The sequence below is a fragment of the Dromiciops gliroides genome, chromosome 3 (assembly GCF_019393635.1).
Source record: "Dromiciops gliroides isolate mDroGli1 chromosome 3, mDroGli1.pri, whole genome shotgun sequence".
Classification (NCBI taxonomy): domain Eukaryota; kingdom Metazoa; phylum Chordata; class Mammalia; order Microbiotheria; family Microbiotheriidae; genus Dromiciops; species Dromiciops gliroides.
The window spans coordinates 597,587,459-597,607,079 of NC_057863.1; the positions used below are offsets into that span (position 1 = coordinate 597,587,459).

Sequence of the window (19,621 nt, forward strand, 5' to 3'; positions counted from 1 at the left end):
GTGTTCATGTTACCTTTGGGGATCTTTTGGTTTCTTTGTTGTAGCAATTAATTTACATTGGTTTAACTTCTGGATGAAATTATTATAATTGATATTGATGTTGCTTCTGTTGTCTATTTCTCATTTTTTATTTTTAACAACTTATTTAAACAATTTTGAAATCTTAATTGTATACCAAACCTTTTTCTCACTATTATTCTTTTCTTCTACTTTATTATAAATTCTGGTCTTAGATCTAAGAAATAAGTAGTCTGTCTGTACAAGTACAGGCAACTCTAAGAATTGGAAATCAAAGGAGTGCCCATCAATTGGGAAATGGCTAAACAAGCTGTGGTATATGATAGCTCTAAGGAATGACAAGCAGGATGATTTGAGAAAGGCCTGGAAAGACTTGTATGAACTGATGTATAGTGAAGTGAGCAGAACCAAGAGAATATTGTACACAGAGACAGAAATAGTGTTTGATAAAGAACTGTGAATGACTTAATTATTCTCAGCAATACAAAGATCCAAGACAATCCCAAAGGACTAATGATGAAACATACTATCCACCTTCAAAGAAAGAAGTGATATTGATTGAACACAGACTATTTTTCACTCTCATTTTTTTCTTTTATTCATGTTTTCTTGTACAAAATGACTAATATGGTAATGTTTTACATAATTGCACATGTATAACCCATATCTGATTGGTTATTGCCTCAGGGAGAGATGTAAAGAATTAATTGTTATTTGAGGTTTTTATGCCTCCCTGCGCACTGGCCTGGGGCTCTGCAAACCACAAGGTGCTCCGCCCACTGGTTGTAGCCTTGCCATGGCTCTGGCACCTCACGTCATCACCACTTGCCGACGCCTACATGGACCTGGCAAAATTATAATGACTGGAAGCCTAGTGAGGGCAGTCATGTGACTGTCAGAGCAGCCAGACAATTGGTTGGGGGCTGTGTGGGGTTTCTGAGAACGGGGAGAATTAGGGTTAGGGTTGGGTAGGTGTTCCCAGGGCTTGTAAGGTATAGATAAAAATAAACAAATGTTTGATGATCATCTATTGTGTGCAAAGCACTGACTTGGCTGTTGTTGAGGTTCGAAAAGGGTATAAATTATAATCCCCCTTTCAGTGATTGTGAAGTCTAGTCTCCCTTGACTAAGAGAAGTCAAGAGATACAAAGCAGAAGATTCTAAAAATTAAACAATCCAAAAAGATTTTAAAAAACAATAAAAACTAAAATATAGGATATAAAGATATATATTATTAATTGCTAAATGAATAGTATAAGATGAGTATTGTTATGATTTCAAAGGAGAAAGGGATTGCTGTGGGCAAGAATGACACAATTTTAGAGTTGGTGGTCCATTAGACACATAGTCCAACCCTTTTATGTAACAGATGAAGCTATTAAAAAAAAAAACACTTAACCAAGGGCCAAAAGCAAATTAAAGGTACAACTGGTACTAAAGACAGGCTTACTTTCTTCTATTTCAGTCCTCTTAGATCTGGGAAAGCTTCATAGAGGGACCTGAGTTGACTCTTGAAGTTACTGTACAGTCACAAGGTAGATTGAGGAAGAACACAGTGAGAAGAAGCAAAACTGGGTTCAGTTTTGTATAGAGTTTATATGAAATAATAAAATTGCTCTGAAAATTTCTCTTCAGAGGTTCTATCAGCACTCAGGTCTAATTTAGGATTTGGATTCTTGGAAATATTGGTTTGCATCTCATTTTTTATATATTCTAATACATTTTTCTTTCTATCAACTCTTGATGTATTTAGTACCATGGAGAAGGCCTTCAAAGAGGCCTCTTTTGGATTGACACTTAACTCTATCTCAGCTAAGCCTTTTAAGGGATTCAGTGAGCTGTCAGTTGCTTACTGTTTTTACCACATCTTCCAGAAAGAATAAATTGGACCAGAGTGGAGAGAAAGCAGGAGAAATGATTGTGTTCTGCAATCTTAATTAAATGGCTACTTTCAGTTTCTAGAATTATACATAACAAACAAATCAAAATTTCAACCCAGTAAGGCAGCCCTATACACATATACAGAATTATTTATGTTGATGGGATGGGCAAAGAACAGATATAGCTCCTACTCTGTTCCTCTTATTAAAAAACCTTCCATGGATCCTTACTGCCTACTAAATAAATGAGGAATATAGGATATATAACTGGAAGTGACCAAAGAAATCATACAGTCCAGCCCCTAAGTTTTATAAATGAAGGCCAGAGATCTTATATGCCTTACCCAAAGTTAAAGAGGTAATATCAGAGGTGGTATGTGAATTCATATTTTTTAAGTCCAGACCCCTTAGCTTGGCATTCAATGTCTTCCATGCTCTAGCCCCAAATCTAGCCTTCCACACTTCTCTTCTACTTCTCCCCTTCACACACACATACACACACACACACACACACACACACACACACACACACACACACACACACACACACACGCTAACTTGAACTACTTGCTATTCTCCAGTTTATAATTTCCTGACTGTGAGTTCATTCAGACTGTCTTCCCTCAAATATTTCCCCCTATCAGCTCTGCCTGTCCAAATTCTACCAACAATTCAAGGCCCAGTTCAAATGCCATCTCCTCAATGAAGCCTTCCTAGTTTCCCCTAGAAAGAAATCATTTTTCCCTCCTCTAAATCCTCATAATACTTTGTATTTTTCTTATTGTACCTCCTACCTCATTAATATGGTTATATGTGTCCACATTTTATCTTCCCCACTATACCATAGGCTCCTAGAGTACAATACCAAGTCTTAGGGATCTTTGTTTTTCCTATAGACACTATGCCTAAGAGCTTAGTAAATATTTTTGGAATGAACCAATTAATATAAAGGACCCATGCATTACTGAAAAAGTTGACTACAAATTACAGACAGTCCCCATCTACACACCTGGAATGGCTGGGCCAGAAGAATGCCACAACCAGGGGCACCCTAGCCCTTTATCTTCTCCAGTAGTTGAATATTCTCATAGGCTCTTCTGATGAGATAGAAGACCAATAGGACTTATTAGGTCTGTTACAGCCCCCTAACATCTTCTCTCTGCCCTGCCTCTAAACCCTATGATCCCCTGGCATTATCATCTTGACTATTTATGTAACCTAAGGACTCTGGGCTTTGCCATCTGACCTACCACCAAATCTTAAGAACTTTTAGGCTTTTCCAAATGCCCAATGGCTAAACTTTGTTTTATGTGTTTTCTCCCCTGAATAGAACACGAGCTCCAAGAGAACAGAGACTGTCTAGCTTTTTTTCTTTCTCTCCCCAGCATTTAGCACAAAGTAAAGGGGTTAATAAATACTCTTTTATCCATTCATTAGTGAACTATCTGTGTGACTTGTGAAAAAATTAATAGAATATGTTTAGGTTGACACTTTTATTCTTATACTAATGGTTCCCTCAACTGCTAGAGAGGTATTTTAAAAAATAAAATAATTATCATCAATAAAAGAATAAATATAAGTATAATTTGAGCCTGAAATTCTTCCATTCCTCAGAAATCCAGATTAAGTACTCCTTCTTCTATGAAATCTTGCCTTATTATCCAAGCTAGAAAAGATCTCCCCCTTGCAATTTTTCCTTCCTAGAATTTCTAATAACACTGTGACCTCTTCTTTATAATACATTATCATATTCTAACTTGTAACATTATTATATGCACACAGGCCTTGTTTCCCCATCAAGATGATAAATTCCTTGAGAGCATGGAATGTGTTTTATTTCAGAATCTTAATCTTATTTAATTTAAATAACTTTTCCATTTTATCATCTAGGTGACTGAGAAAAGTAAAGGGAAGGGGTTTTTATGCTTGGGAAGGCCACAGAATGTTTGTAAAAAAAAATGACAGAAAAGGGGAAGTGAAGTGAAGGTAAAATGGAATAGTGAAAGGAATACCTGATTAGGAATCAGAAGATTTGGAGTTTTGTCCCAACTAACTACTTCAGTGACTTCATAAAAGTTACTTCCTTTAATAGACCTCTGGTTTTCCCACCTGCAAAATAAGTAAGATTTGCCTAAAGAATTACATCACTGACTAATTAGGGGAGCAAAACAGAAATTACCTTTCAAATTTATGGAATGGTTCATGATCAAACAAAGGAAAACATCTTAGAAGATGAAACTTTGGATAATTAAAAAAAAAATTTGCACAAACAAAACCAATCCAGCTAAAATTGGAAGGGTAAATGGGAAAAAAAATCTTGGCAGCAAATTTCCCTCACAAAAGTCTCATTCTTTTTAAAATTTGATTTTATTTTTTCAATGAACTAAAATATTTTCTCTCCCTCCCAGCTCCACCACCCATAGAAAAAAGGAAAAAAAAAAAAACCACTTGTTACATATACACAAAGTCAATCAAAGCAAAATCTTGAAATGTTTACATCCAAATAAATCTCAGTCTGTATCCTGAGTCCATCAGATCTCAGTCAGGGGGTAGGTAGCACATCTCATCATGGATCCTCTGGAATAATAGTCATTGCACTGATCAGTTCTTAAATGTCTTGTTTTGTCTTTACAATGTTGTTATTGTGTAAATTGTTCCGATTCTACTTACATTAATTTGTAATATATATAAGGAACTGATGGCGGACAGTGGGTGTGGTTGTCAGTGGCCTGGAGGGGTTCAGGGTCCCCGTGTGGAGGGGGTGGGAAGAAGGGAGGAGGGGGCAGAACACACAGCCCCAGAGCAGGAGGTGGGGGCCTGCAGTCACTGGGACTAAGCCAGTTCCTGAAGGAGGCCTGGGCCAAAGAGCCGGTGCTGACAGTGTCCTTTGCCACTGGCACCATGGCTCTGCTCTTACCTCCCTTAAGCCCCTATACCAAGAACGCAGGCACGATCAACCAAGCTACACCTTACAACTACCCTGTTCCTGTTCGAGATGATGGCAACATGCCTGACATCCCCAGCCACTCTCAGGATCCTCAAGGTCCTTCCTTCCAGTGGTTGAAGAATCTGAGAATCTTCCATCTGTTTTCCCCTTTCCCCCTAAATAAATGTCCTTGTTTCACCCCCCCAAAAAAAGATACATAAAGAACTGATTCAAATTTATAAGCATAAGAGCCACTTCCTAACTGATAAATGGTCAAAGAATATTAACAGGCAATTTTCTAAGAAAAAAATCCAAACTTCTAATACTCATATGAAAAAATGTTTTTCTTCTTCATCATCACCGCCACCAATATTTATAAAGCACCAGGCACCAGGCTAAGTAAGCACTTTACAATTATTATCTCATTTGCTCCTCAGAACAACTGTGGAATGTAAGGGCTATTATATCCCCATTTTACAGATGAGAAAACTGAGACAAAGATGTTAAATGACTTGCCAGGGTTACACAGCACAGTAATTGTCTGAATCTAGATTTGAACTCAAGTCTTCCTCACTCCAGGCTTAGCACTCTATACATTACTCCACGTAGTAGCCTAACTACTAATAACTAGAAAAATGAAATTTTTTTTGATGGGGCAATGAGGGTTAAGTGACTTACCCAGGGTAACACAGCTAGTAAGTGTCAAGTGTCTGAGGCCAGATTTGAATTAAGGTCCTCCTGAACCCTGGGCCAGTGCTCTATCCACTGTGCAACCTAGCTGCCCCAAGATTTTAAAAACTCTGAGATTCTACCTCACATCCATCAGATGACATCAAATAACAAATGTTGCAAGAGCTTTAGGAAAACAGGCACATCAATGTAGGTAGAGCTATAAAATGGTCTGGACATTCTGGAATATAGTCTGAAACTATGATCAAAAAGTTACTAACCTATGTAAACCTTTTGTTTGTTTGGGGTTTTTTGTGGGGCAATGAGGGTTAAGTGACTTGCTCGAGGTCACACAGCTAATAAGTGTCAAGTGTCTGAGGCCAAATTTCAACTCAGGTTCTCCTGAATCCAGGGCCGGTGCTATATCCCGTAGAGATCAAAGAATGAAAAAAGGACTCCTATGTACAAAAATAGTTACAGCAGTTACTGCTGTAGTAGCAAATAACTGGAAATTAAGGGGATGTCCATCCACTGCAGAGTGGCTAAACAAATTATGGTATGTGAATGTAATGGAATACTTTGATAAAAAAAGAAATGAAGAAAGGGAGGGTATAAGAGAAACCTGGAAAGATTTGTATTAGCTGATACAGGGTAAAGTAAGCAGGACCAGGAAAACAATTTCTACAATAACAATATACAGACAAACAATTTTGAAAGACTTCAGGGCTTTGATCAACATAATGATCAACTAAAATTCTAGAGGACCCATGATGAAACATGTCACCCACTTCCTGACAAAAGGGTGACAGTCTCAGGATACATACTGAGAAATACACTGGGGTGGGGAAGGGAGGTAAGAGGGAAAGAAAATAGATTTCTATTAATTAAAATTAAGTAAAGTTTAGAGAATGAAGTTGGGGCAAATCATCACTAAGATTTATTCTAACCTCAAGACTATAATTGTAACTGTGATGATTTCATAGAAGCATAATAATTGGGGGGGGGAGGGACACTGCATACAGGAAGGGGTTTTGAGAGATTATCTGCATTTCAGTCAGTGATCCTTGAATATTTTGATATTTTAATATTTTGTACTGATTCTGATGTTTGACTTTTATAAATTTCTTCTTCTAGAAGTGCTTTAGAGTATATACAACAATTGATTGATTTAGAATCATTGGATCACAGATCTAGAGTTCAAAGGCACTTCAGAGACCATCTAGTCCAACCTTTCTCTTTTAATTGAGGTCCAGGGAGGTCAAGTGAATTGCCTAAAGTCACACAGGTAGGTGACAAGAAGGAGTATATAAGTTCAAATTTCTGAATTCAGGTCCTCTGACTACAGAGTCTAAACTCTTTCTATTATAGTTAAGTTAATTTCAGTTTGGAGCCTTTCATAACTTCCTGAGTTAACTGGAGACACCATGAGATGTCACAAAACTTGAGTCAGGAGATAATCTAAATAAATCATTTACACCAGCAGTCTCTTTCTTAAGATTTTCACTATCACAGAATCACAGAATGTTAGAGCTAGAAGGAAATTTAGATATCATACAGTCAGGAACCATAGATTTATAACTACAAGGGACTTTAGAAATTATCTATGCCTTCCCCTTTATTTAGCAGAGGAGGTCACTGAGGTTCAGAGAAGGGAAATGATTTCCCCAAAAGTCACACAACTTGTCAATGATAGTTCTGGAACTCAAGTTCAAGTATTCCAAGATCAGGTTTCTTTCCATCATTCCCACACATATACTGGTGTCCATGTTTCCTATTACACACTATGGGACATAATGATGAAAATAATTTTTCTTTCCATCATATTTGAGTGCTTCAGAGTAAAAGCACTAGCAGGAATAACTATAAAGCAATAATAAATGAATACATCTGCAAATGTGCCCATGAATGAATGAATGCTAAACACAGTCAATAAAAGCACATGCAATGTATAGACATGCTTTCATTCTGAGAATAAAAGTTACATAAAATTACTTTCATAAGATGCAGAAAGACTCACCAAAAATGGTATTTAGACAGTAGTAGGTCTTGAAAAAGTACTGGTGGTGCTTGGGTCTTAACCATTAACTATATTATTATCACAGGATGCTTTATGAGAGGAAAACTACACAAAAAGATTACCTAATTAGTCTACAAAGGGTGGGTTTGGGTTCTGTTATAGTTTGTATTATTCTCACCTAGGTGTTTATTATTTTTCTCTCTAAATAATTTTTCATATATACAGTTCTGATCATTTTGTTCCCCTGCTCAGAAACCTTTGATGGCTCCCCATTGCCTAACAAATCAGAGTCCCAACTCCTCAACCTTGAGTAAGGCCTTCCACAATTTGATCCCTTATCTTTCCAGTTAGCTCACTCTATTTCTCTTCATGAATACTATATGTTACTCGTTACTCAGTGTTTCATAAACATTACCTTGGCTTGCTTCCCATTCAACAAAACCCAATTAAATAAACTGAATTAGGGGTCCGGACCAGCCTGTAGGGACAATGTGGCCAAGCCCTGCTCTTTTAGCTCCTCTGAGACAAACTACCTCCTACCATCTTGCTGGGTTTTCTGACCTGCCCAAAGGCACAAAAAAGGCTCCTACAATAACACCAAATTTGTCACAAGACAAAGCAACAGGGCAGGCTGGGAAGTTTAGGGACTATGTCAACACAAATCCTCAAGTTTGAACCTTCTAATCACCTGCCTTCATCAGTAGTCATTGTTATTATTCTGCCTGGACCCATTCCCCAAAAGTTAGTGTACTCGCATTCCTTTCTACCACCCTCTGTGATAATGAATCCCTCTGCTACCAAAGAAAAACCTCTTCATTATTCAAACTCAGTTGTCTGCTCCCTGATCTCCAGTCTTTTTAGTCCCACTTCCCCAAAGTCCCACTCCAGACCTAGTCCCTTCTTCCACTGTGCCTTCTGAGATGTTTGCTCTATAACTAAACTAACCTATTTTCATCTTAAACCTCTTTCTTCTCCCTCATCCCATCTTCTGTCATTCAATATTCCTCTTCCCGATGACAATGCTACCCTGGCCATCCTTTCTAGTAATGGTTACACTTTCATTCATACTCTGACGCACTGGTCATGGTGTCAGAGTGTGAATATTCCTTGCTCCTCACCCTGACTTCCAGACTCTCTACCCCCATCTGCCTTCAGAGATCTTTTGGTCCAAATTTATTTCCCAATCCAGATTCTGGTAGCTGTTATTAACAGGATATTCTCCCTACCATTCTCAATGAATTCAGTATCTCCTCACAGTCTTCCTCTCCATCCCAACTCATCTTAACTGAAAGAACTTCGCCATACTTGTATATGTGTCCTCAAATACCTTAACTTTCTAATTCCTTAATGTAATTACTAATTACTAATAAACTAATTACTCAATTCCCGTATAACTACTCCTTTACTCCATTTCAATTATACAAACGGATGTCTATATCCTTGATCTTGCCATCATTTACATGTGTTCCAAATCCATTATGAGGAACTCTGAACATTCTTTATCTGATCATAATCTTTCCATCTCCTTATGCCTTATTCATACACCTTTTCTTTTTCCTCACAATGACCTGAGATCTCTCCATCCTTCAGTACTATTCTAAATTCTGGTTATACTCTCCTCCCTTCCCAGTCTTGCAACAGCAGCCTAACAACCTCTTTCTGCCTCAAGTCTCTCACCAATCCAGTACATCTCACATACTACCACCAAAGAAATTTTCCTTAAATGCTTATCTGATCATTACCCACCCCCCACACTCAACAAACTACAGTGGCTTTCTATTGCTTTCTAGAATAAAATATAAACTTTTCTGTTTAGCTTTTAAAGTCATATACAATCTGTGCCCCAATCGATCTTTTCAGCTTCACTGGCTATTATTCCTCCTCCAGCATTCTGCTATTCAGCCAAACGGGTCTTCTCTCTCTTCCTCACTTAAGATATTCTAGCAGAAGCTAGTTCCCAATGCTTGGAATATACTTCTTATCTCTGCCTCCCAGAGTCCCTTTCTTTCTTTAAGCCAAAACTCAAGCAGTATCTTCTATGTGAAGTATTTCCTTATCCCCTCAACTGCTAGTGCCCTTTCCTCCAAATTACTTTATGCTTAACTACTTTGTATACATATTTATTAACTTTGTATCTGTAGTGCATATTTTATATACACTTGTCTCCCCTACTAGAACAAAAAATCATTGTGAATAAGGATTGTTTAACTCTTTGTACTTTATACTTTTATCTCCAGTACCTAGCACAACATAGGCGCTTGAACACAGTAGATACTCAATAAATGTAGGTTGATTGACTGACCCCTTTGACAGTTCAACTCTAAGCTATTCTCTACTCTTAAATTTCTATTCCATCCTATGGATGATGATCACACCTTGCCAAATCTTAAGTCTAGGTTACTTCCACCATTTAACTTCACTTACTCCTATTCATATGATAATGAACAAAACTGGAAGATATCACAAAAATGAACTGACTGGGTCCACTACAAGTATGTACTAGCTAAATTCAATTGGGCCCTTACTATCTTCTTACAATTCTTCCCTAACTGATTCACTATCCCCACTCATAATAGCAACCATTCCACATATTTTCCTCTCTTATCAAGCCTCCTATGCCATCTTTTGCTCCAACTCTTGAAGCTGAGGACCTCACTTCATCCTTTACAGAAAATTTTGAGGTGAAGAAGCTTTTTAGAGCTCCCTCTTCTTTACTCTCCATCTCAAATCCCTTTGGTGTTATCCTCTATCTCCCAAATATTGACTCCTTCTATGTTGTCTACAAACACACTATGTTTCTTCTATGTTGTCTCCTCCATCCTTAAAAACCTTTACTAGATCCTACCATGCCTTTCAGCTATCATTCTATATTTCTTCTCTTCTCAGCGAAACTCCTTGAGAAACCCATCTACAACTAGTGACTCTACTTCCTCTTCTCCGTCTTCTAAACCCTCTGAAATGTGATCTATCCAAAGTTAGCAGTGATTTCTTCATTGCCAAATCTAATGACTGCTTTTTAATCCTTGTCCTTTTTGACAAGGTTTGCTCCCTGAAACCTCTGATCCTCTAAATAACCTACTTCTCCTGGATACTCTCTTTCTAGATTTTAGTGATACTACTCTTTATTGGTTCTTCTTCTTCAACTTATCTGACTTCTGCTCAGTATCCTTTTTGGATCTTCTTCCAGGTCATTCCCACTAATTATGGGTATCCTCCAAGGATTTTCCCTGGCCCCTCTTCTCATCTCCCTTTATACTACTGTGCTTGTTGATCTCAGTAGTTGAGCTCTCATGAGTTCAATTATCATCTCTATGCTGATGATTTTCAGATTTTACATAACCAACTATGTATCAGACATTTTAAACTGGATGTCCCGCATACATCTCAAAAATAATATATCTATAACAGAACACATTATCTTTCCATCCTTACTCTTCTTTCTTCCAATTTTCCTATTACTGAAGGGCATCACCACCCTCCCAGTCACCCAGGTTAATAATCTTGGTATCATCTTCAACTCTTCATTCACACTCACCCTACATATCCAATCTATTGTCAAATCTTGTCAATTCTACCTTCTTAAACCTCTCTCATATACACTACCTTCTCTCCATTCACCCAATTACCATATGGTGCAAGCCCTCATCACCTCATGCCTAGACTACTGATAGCCTTTTAATTGATCTTCCTGCATTAATACTCAGCCCATCCTCCATTTAGCTACCAAAGTGATTTTCCTAAAGCATAGGTCTGAGCATGTTACCTCACCATTCAATATATTCTAATGACTCTATATAACTTCCAGGATCAAATTTTAAATCCTCTGTTTGGCACTGAAAGCAAATGAGGCAGTTAAATGGCACAGTGGATAGAACATTGAGCCTAAAGTCAGGAAGACTCTTCTTCCTGAGTTCAAATCTGGTCTCAGGTACTTACTAGCTATAAGACCTTGGGCAAGTCACTTAACCCTGTTTGCCTTTGTTGTTCATCTGTAAAATAAGCTGCAGAAGGAAATGGCAAACCATTCTAGTATCTTTGCCAAGAAATCCCCAAATGGGGTCATGAAGAGTCAAACACAAATGAAAGGACTGAACAACAAAGTCAGAAAGACCTGAGTTCAAATACAGGCTCAACCGCTTTCTGTGTGATCCTGGGAAAGTGGCTTAACCTCTGGATGCCTTATTTTCTCAAGTGTAAAATACATTTTACAGCGACTGCCTCTCGGGATTCCTTCAAGGATCAAACGAGGTGCTCAGCACAGGGCCTGGCACGTACAGTAGTGGGCATTTAATAAATCAGTCCTTCCTTCCTTGGACATGGCCCTCCATCTTCCCATTCTGTGCCTTTCCACTGGCTGGGCCCCATGCCTGCAATGTTCTCCTTCCTCACCTCCTGGCTTCCTAGACTCAGCTCAGATCCCACCTTTTCCCAGAGGTCTTTTCTGTTCCTGCTCTTTCAATTCTGTCCTCCAGCACCTTTCCTTTGAGATTCTTTCGAATTCACATTGTATATATTTTATATGTAGAGATAGCTAGGTAGCACAGTGGGTGGAGCATTGTCCCTTGAGTCTGAAAGATCTGAGTTCAGAACTGGCCTCAGATGCTTCCTGGCTGTGCGACTCTACACAAGTCACCTAACTATATTCTGCCTCAGTTTTCTCATCTGTAAAATTCAGATAATAATAATTCCTATTTTCCCAGGGTAGTTGTGAGGATGATATTGATGAAGGGCTTTGCAAACCCCTAACCCTATCGTTTCCAGATATTTGTATATTGTCTCTCCATGATAGCAGGTACTGTTTTTGCCTTCCTTTGTATCAGTACTGCCTGGCACAAAGTAAGAGCTTAATAGATGTTTGGTGACTGACTGAGTGCAGTCAGGGGTAACCAGGGCTTGAACTAAAAACGCTGTCATGGGAATCAAGGAAAGAGAATGCATGTGAGAGACACTGAAATGACAACTGATTGAAAGTAGGAAATAGGGGAGAGGAAAGCATCAGAAATAAGTTGTTTTTGAGCCTGAGTAACTAAGAGTGATGGTGGTACCATCTATAGAAACAGGGAAGATGGTAGGAGGGGTGAGATCAGGGATAAGGTGACAAGTTCAGTTTTAGGCTGATATAAGTCAAATGCATTCATCTAATTAAAACTTTTTCATCTATTAAGCAAACATTTCTTAAGCATCTATGAAGTGTTTTAGATCCTGTGCTAAATGATGTGGTAAATAAGAAGAAAAATGACAAAGTGGTGCTTGCCCTCAAGGAGATTCCAGTTTAGTAGGAGATAAGAGAATTAATTATGCAAATACTTGTAGTATGAGGCAGTGCCTGGTAAGTACAATGAGAGGTGAAAGGCACTATAGCTGCTGTTCAGAGCTGGGAAGGATGACTTCTAGTTGGGGTGAACAAAGAAGGCTCCAAGAAAGAAAAAGCATTTAAACTGACATTTAAGGACAGGAAATATTTCAACAGGTTAAGTAAAGGGTATGGGAAAGCATCACAAGAACATCGTGTGCAAAGGCACAGGAACAGACAGGAGAGACGCAGGCATGTTTGGTGAATAGAAAGTAGTTCATTTTGGATCGGATCATAGGGCATGTGGAGGGAAATGATGAGATAAAGCTGGAAGCACAGGCTGAAGTCAAATTGAGCCAGTCTTAGCTGACAGGCCAAAGACTCTACAGAATAAGTTACTGGATGGTTTTGAACATAGGGGTGACATAATGGGTGGGAGTTGCTAGGGTTGATGTAAGGAAGAATTTCCAAACAATAAGAGCTGTCTCAAAATGTAGAAGACTGCTTCAAAAGGTAGTTAGTCAACCATTACTGGAAGCTGGAAGGCCAAATGGTAAGAGAACATTATATTGGGGAATTCCTGTATTGAATACTAGTTGATTAGATGATCTTTGGGGGTTCCTTCTAACACCACAGTTCTGTATAACCAGATCTATGGACTCAATGTGGGCACCTGTATCACTCTTTTCTTCCTCAGTTTCCTAACAATAAAACCAACAGGCTTTCTTTTCTAAGACTAGAGTAGATTTAATCCAGCAGCTTTGGGTTTTTATTGAAATGGACTAAGTAAGCATTCGTTCTCCCAGGCAAGTTCTTAGTTCCTAGGCAAGTCAATCTTATGTAAAAAAAATTGTTTTGACCCAAAAGCAAATGAGATTGGAGGTCAAGGAATTTGAGTTCTACTCCAGCTCTGCAAACCTGGGCAATAACAACAATAAGCGGTGTTATTTCTATAGTACTTTAAGGTTTGCAAATTCCTTGTTTCACTTCAATCCTGTAAAAGAGGTACTTCAAGTAATAGCCCTACTTTACAAGTAAAGAAGAGGAGGCTCAGAAAGGTTAAGTGACTTGCCCACAATCACACTGCTCCTCCAGTCAGAACTATCACTTAGTGTTCTGGGGTCTCAGTTACATCCTCTGTAAAATGAGGGCACATTGAACTAGATTATCCTAAAGGCATTTAAACTCCCAAATCCTCCCATTCTATTCCCATAGTCCCTTCCTTCTTTCCTTGAAGCAATGTACTTTCAGTGTCCCTTATACCAGTGAAGTCAATGAACATTTATAGCAAAACTACTTAAACTCTGGGTCCAGACCCCATATGGGCTGGAGTAACTGAGGTGGGGGTCACGAAAAATTTGGCAACCGTAAAAGGTTATGTACACCTATTTTATATACCTATGTAGCCAGGGTCATGTAAAAATTTTTCAGGCAAAAAGGTCTTGTGAGTGCAGAGTTTAAGAAGCCTTGATTTATAACACACTTACTCCTTTCAGTGCTAAGTGCTGGGGACACAAAGAAAGACAAAAATAGCCTCTGGCCTCAAGAAGCTCACCAAATGAGACAGACAGCAACTGCATATATACATGATATATAAAAGGTAAATGAGAGATCATCTCAGAAGGAAGACACTAGCATTAAGGGGGCCCAGGAAGGGCTTCTTGTAGAAGGTGAGAGTTTAACTGAAATCTTAAGGAAACCAAGGAAGCCAAGGGACAGGGAGGAGAAGAACATTCTAGGCATGGGGGATAGGCACAGTGAAAATGCCCAGAAATATGTGAGGATCAGCAAGGAGGGCAGTGTACCTGGAAAGGTAAAAAGCTGCCAGGGTGTGAAAGGCTTTAAAAGTCAAACAGAAACCTGGGATCTTTAAGTAGACCTTTAATTTTGTATACCCAGCCCTTAGCACAATTTATGGTTTATAGTTTCTGACAGATCTCAAGCTGGTTGTCAGCACTGAATTTGGCCAGGAATTTCTTTGGTAGAGCTGATACTGATTTTTAAAAAATTTTAATTTAATTTAATTTATTTTATTTTTTTGCTGATACTGATTCTCATCCTTCTTTTGTCCCAAGGACAGCAAGCACTTTAGAGAAATGTGATATAGTGACAGGAGCAATGGACTTCGGTTCTACTTTCAGCTCTACCACTTTATAGCTATGTGATCCTAAATCAGATCATTTTTCCTTTTCAGGACCTCAGTTTCCTTCTCTGTAAAATTAAAGAGTTGGGCTTAATGATCTCTAGGGTATGTTTCAGCTCTAACATTCCCAGATTTGTGAAAATAGCGCCTCCTCACAAAAAAGGCTAGAAATTCTTGCTTTAAATTGTAGTCATAACAGACTTCTGCAAATTTTTAAAAATTATTTATAGAAAGGGAACAAGAGTGTAAAAAGACACACAAGGTCTCAAAATTTAGTAAAACTGCTAAGGTGTCCTAGACATGACAGTAAAAGTTCAAAATCACCAACCAATTTTAAGAGTGAAGAAATGAGGACAAAGTACCAGCTCTAATACTAGGCTCACGTAGCTTCTGTTTGGTTGTTTTATACAGAGTGAAACTTTGCTTAGGAATTGAAACTGGTCCCAGAAACAAATTTGGCATTTTATCCACAAGGCCATCAAGTTTCCCAAGGAAAGGGGAGAGAGAGAGAGAGAGAGAGAGAGAGAGAGAGAGAGAGAGAGAGAGAGAGAGAGAGAGAGAGAGAGAGAGAGAAAGAAAGGGGGAGGGGCCTGATGCTGTCCGATTCACTGTTTAGAGGTTTGGGAGTTTGGGAAAAGGCCCTCTCCCAAAACCAATAAGAAACAAACCTGTATATTTCCAATATGCTAAGTGAAAGCAAATGAGGGGTAATAAGGAAAGCAAACAACAAACATACCAACTTTTTTTATAGTGAGGTTTTGCATGAGCAGCTGAGATTGAGCAAAGAGAGATCAATCTGATAAATCCCCCTCCAACTGAATATCAAATTGAAGGCTTGGGGACAAAGTCTGGCACTAAACTAGAAGGTCTTCGTTGTTTCCCTAAAGCACTGTTAGGCAGAGGTATGTTTAAAAACAGCAGCCCATTTCCTCTATAAAAACAGACTCTCTTGCTCTTCTGACCTCCCCAGCAGGGCACAGGACACCTGGGTGCACAGTAGTAAGATGCCTGTTTACCAGTATAAAACATGATACTACATAAATGAACAAAGAAATAAAGTGTTTCTTATTTATCAAGTTGTTTCCCTTTAGGGGAGGCACTCAGAAAAACAGCCTGGCCACAGTTTGGTCACTTCACCTACAAGGAGTTCTGCTCTCTGCTTCTGCCAACCTCAAGGCACATTTCCATAGGATCTCCCTCTCATCCCTCAAAGAGACTGCAGGCTGGCAAGACCATATTCATGTGGTGGCCTCATCTGTTCCTTTCCCCCATTCTTAGGATGCCACTTGTTTACCCACTTTAAGCAGAGGAGCTCTCTCATGCACAGCCTCCCCAACTCCACACCCATTTTCAATTTTGAAATCTAGTTTCCCGGTACATGATTCAGGCAACCAATGTCCTGAGGAAGGCAGAACATGTGAGTGTACTCATGAAGCTCCACAGACAGAAACCGTTTGATGTTTTTGGGCCTGATGGTCACATCCTCATTTATTCCAAACTCTGAGACAGACAGACGTAATCCTTCAGGGGCAGGAAAGAAGATGGGCAGGGGATACACTGACACACTGCTCGGTATCCTAACCCCAAAGGAACTGTAGATCTGTCCTGGCTCTCCCATCCACAACAATTCCGACAAAATCGTAGCCTGAACCCCCAGAGGTATGAAAATTTTGTCTCTACAACCCCAGCCCAATCTACGGAGTAGGTAGAAGAGGGTCACCCTCTCTAAGACCCCCCCAGCTTAATACTCATGACAGGGAGGGAAGGGCCTATTCTCTGGGTCCCAGTCCAGACACCACAATGGAGAAGTTAGGCTCAGCTCTCCAGGGAAGATCCCATATGGAGAGTCATCCTTTCTGTAGTGCCACCTTAGTCCCTAGAAAGTGGGGGCAAATCCTTTCAGGGTCTCTCATGCAGAGGAGGCAGCATTCTGTGTTCTTATCGCAAGTTCTATGGGGTAGGTAGATTTCTATCCCTATGTCCTCTTCAAATGAGGAACTGCTTTGTAAACCAGTCCAGACACTAGAAAGTGTGTGTGTGTGTGTGTGTGTGTGTGTGTGTGTGTGTGTGTGTGTGTGTGTGTGAGAGAATCTCTTTCTCTGGGTCCCACATGAAGGGAAGAGTCATCCTGCCCATGCCTCCTGCATCTTCCTCAGGGGGAGGGTCGCCTCTTCAGTATGCCCATGAAGAGTGGAGGGGGAGGGGGAAGCTGGTTGTCAGTACTAAGGCAATGTTTTCCCCTTCTCAGACCCTAAAGGAAAGGGGGGGGGGCACTCCCTCGTGTCCCTACTCAGACCCTGTGTGTGTGCGGGACACTCCTCTATCCTGTGTAGGGAGGAAGCGTCATCCCCTCTTGGTCCTCATGTCAGAGCATATAGAAGGATGCTGTCTCCATGCGTGCCCGTATCTAAGCCCTGGGGGAGGGGGTTATCTCCCCGGGATCTCCGCCTGGGCCCTTGGGGGTGGGGACTCGTTACCTCCTCGGGTTCCATGGGAGGTCAGGGGGATCCCCTCGGCATCTTCGGTCAGACCCAGGGAGAGGGGGCGGGGAATACCTTCCGAATCTCGGGATCTTACAGGAGAAATCAGTCTCCTCCTCGGAGTCCCCGGGAAGGGGGCTGTCCCGCCCTGTGTGGAGAAGGTGTCATCCATCCCCTCTGGTCCCCGGTCTGACCTTATAGGGAATGGGGGAGTCACCCCTCTGGGTCCCTTGTCCGACCCTATGGGGGAGGGGGTGCTACCCCTCTGGGTCCCCGGTCTGACCCTAAGGGGAGGGGGTGTCATCCCCTCGGGTCCCCGGTCTGACCCTAAGGGGGAGGGGGAGTCACCCCTCTGGGTGCCGGGGTCCCACCCCAGGGAGCCCCGTCGGTGTCCCGGGGGATGTCACCGCCCCCTGGGCCCCCCTCGGCCGGGCGCGGGGTGCGGGGCTCTCCTCGGGGCCTGCTGGGCCCGGGCCGGGCCGGACGCCCTGACAGCCGGACAGGCCGTACCCTGACAGGCCGGCGGCCGGCCGAGGCCCCCAGGCCGCGCTGGGCCGGGCCGGGCCGGCCGGCCGGCCGCGGCTCTTACCTGAAGCGGCTGAGGCGTAGGGACGCAGCGGCTGAGGCGGCGGCAGCGGCTGAGGCGGCTCACACTCGCTCCCTTCCCGCCGCCATGTTTCCGCTGCGCAGTGTGAGGGGGCGGGGGCGGGGGCGGGGGAGGGGGTGGCTCTGCTCCCTCCTCCTCACCCCCCGCTCCGCGGCCCGAGTGGAAAGGGCGCCGCCTAGCGGCTGGGGAGGGACCACGCAGCCTCTCCTGGAGCCTGGCCAAGAGTCCCTCCGCCGGCACTGGCCCCGCCCGCGTGCCCCGCGCTGCCGCGCCCCCGGCACACCCCCACCCTCACCCCACCCAATCCCCGGCACGTCGGGACGCGCGCGCGCGCACGCGGGGACGCGCGCAGCTCGAGCCCCCTCTCTGACGCCCCCCCTCCCGCTGCAAAGTACTAGGGCGCGCTCCCAGGCCCCCAGAATCCATACTTAGTCTCTGCCTCCGGCTGAGCCCCGCACCCCAGGCCACTGTCCCAGCCTAGGACTAACGGTCTAGACCCGCCTGGAAGGGATCAAAACATATAAGGAAACTGAGGCCCAGGGAGGTTCTGGGACTCGTCTAAGGTCAGAGGCGGGGGTGAAGGTCGGACCTCTGACTCCAGAGCCCATTCACTTACCGCGGTGTTCAGATCTGGAGGCGGGAGACCTGGGTTCAAATGCTGACCCATCCTACCTATGTGACTTTGGGCAAGCCACTCCCTCCGGAAAAGGGGGAGGATGGACTGGTGACCTTCGGCCGGCCCTTCCAGCCCTACATCATCCTCCTAAGGTAGTATGGCATCCACAGGCTCGTTGGGAGCCCCCATACCCTCCGTGAAGGGGCTGTTCTCCATGGCTTCTAAAGCCCCTCCCAGCCCTAAATCTATGCACTTGGGATCCTGCGATCCTCCTTGGCAGGAGCTGCCTTACATATAAAGTGTCCCAGAGGCCCTACCCCTTTCTTACTCTGCAGGGCTTGTGCAAGGGAGAGAGAGAGGTGGGGGCTCTAGCACAAGTGTGTAAGGTATAAACCCTGGGAGGACCGGGAGCGTCTTCATAAGGATCCCAGAATCTTACTCTCCCCACCCCATCTCCAAAGCATCTCAAGCAGTACATGCATCAGACCACCCTTCCTCCCCGGCATACTGCTGTCCAGAAGCATCCACAGCACCTTCCCCCCTCCCCTCCCCCCCGCCCCCACACCATACAGACCCTAGGCTGGAACCACGATTGTCGGAGCTAAAAGGGACCTTTGGGATCATCTAGCCTAACTCCTTTTATTTTACACATGGGGAAACTGAGGCCCAGAGAAGGCAAGTAATTTGCACAAGGGCTCACAGTTAGCAAATAACAAAAGTAGCATTTGACTCCATATCTGGTTTTCTTTCCAAGATAATCAGGCTGCTTTTATTTGTTCAGGGTTGTATATAATCAATGGAAAGTGAGTCTTTGAACCCAGGTGTTAGAATCTTTCCATGGGAAGGAACTTAAAGAAATCATATGGGCCAGCTGCTGAGCTTAAAAGAGGAAAAATATTATTATCCCCCTTTTACAGATGAAAGTCTGGAGATGTGACCTGCCTAAGGTCAAACTGGGGTCCTAGAACTGGA

At 42.2% G+C, this 19,621-nt stretch overlaps 1 protein-coding gene across 5 annotated transcripts in view; it reads right to left on the bottom strand.

Annotated features, from left to right (window-relative positions):
- The window catches only part of SCMH1 (Scm polycomb group protein homolog 1), a 153,064-nt gene extending 134,932 nt beyond the window's left edge, over positions 1-18,132 (bottom strand). For 3 of the 5 annotated variants that reach the window (XM_043995986.1, XM_043995983.1, XM_043995989.1), the window contains exon 1: positions 18,016-18,132. The gene's annotated coding sequence lies outside the window, so the exon portion shown is untranslated. Of the gene's footprint in view, positions 1-3,910; positions 4,008-18,015 lie in introns of all 5 variants that reach the window. The other 2 variants (XM_043995984.1, XM_043995985.1) reach the window with 2 other exon arrangements.
- Between the last annotated feature and the right edge of the window lie 1,489 nt (positions 18,133-19,621).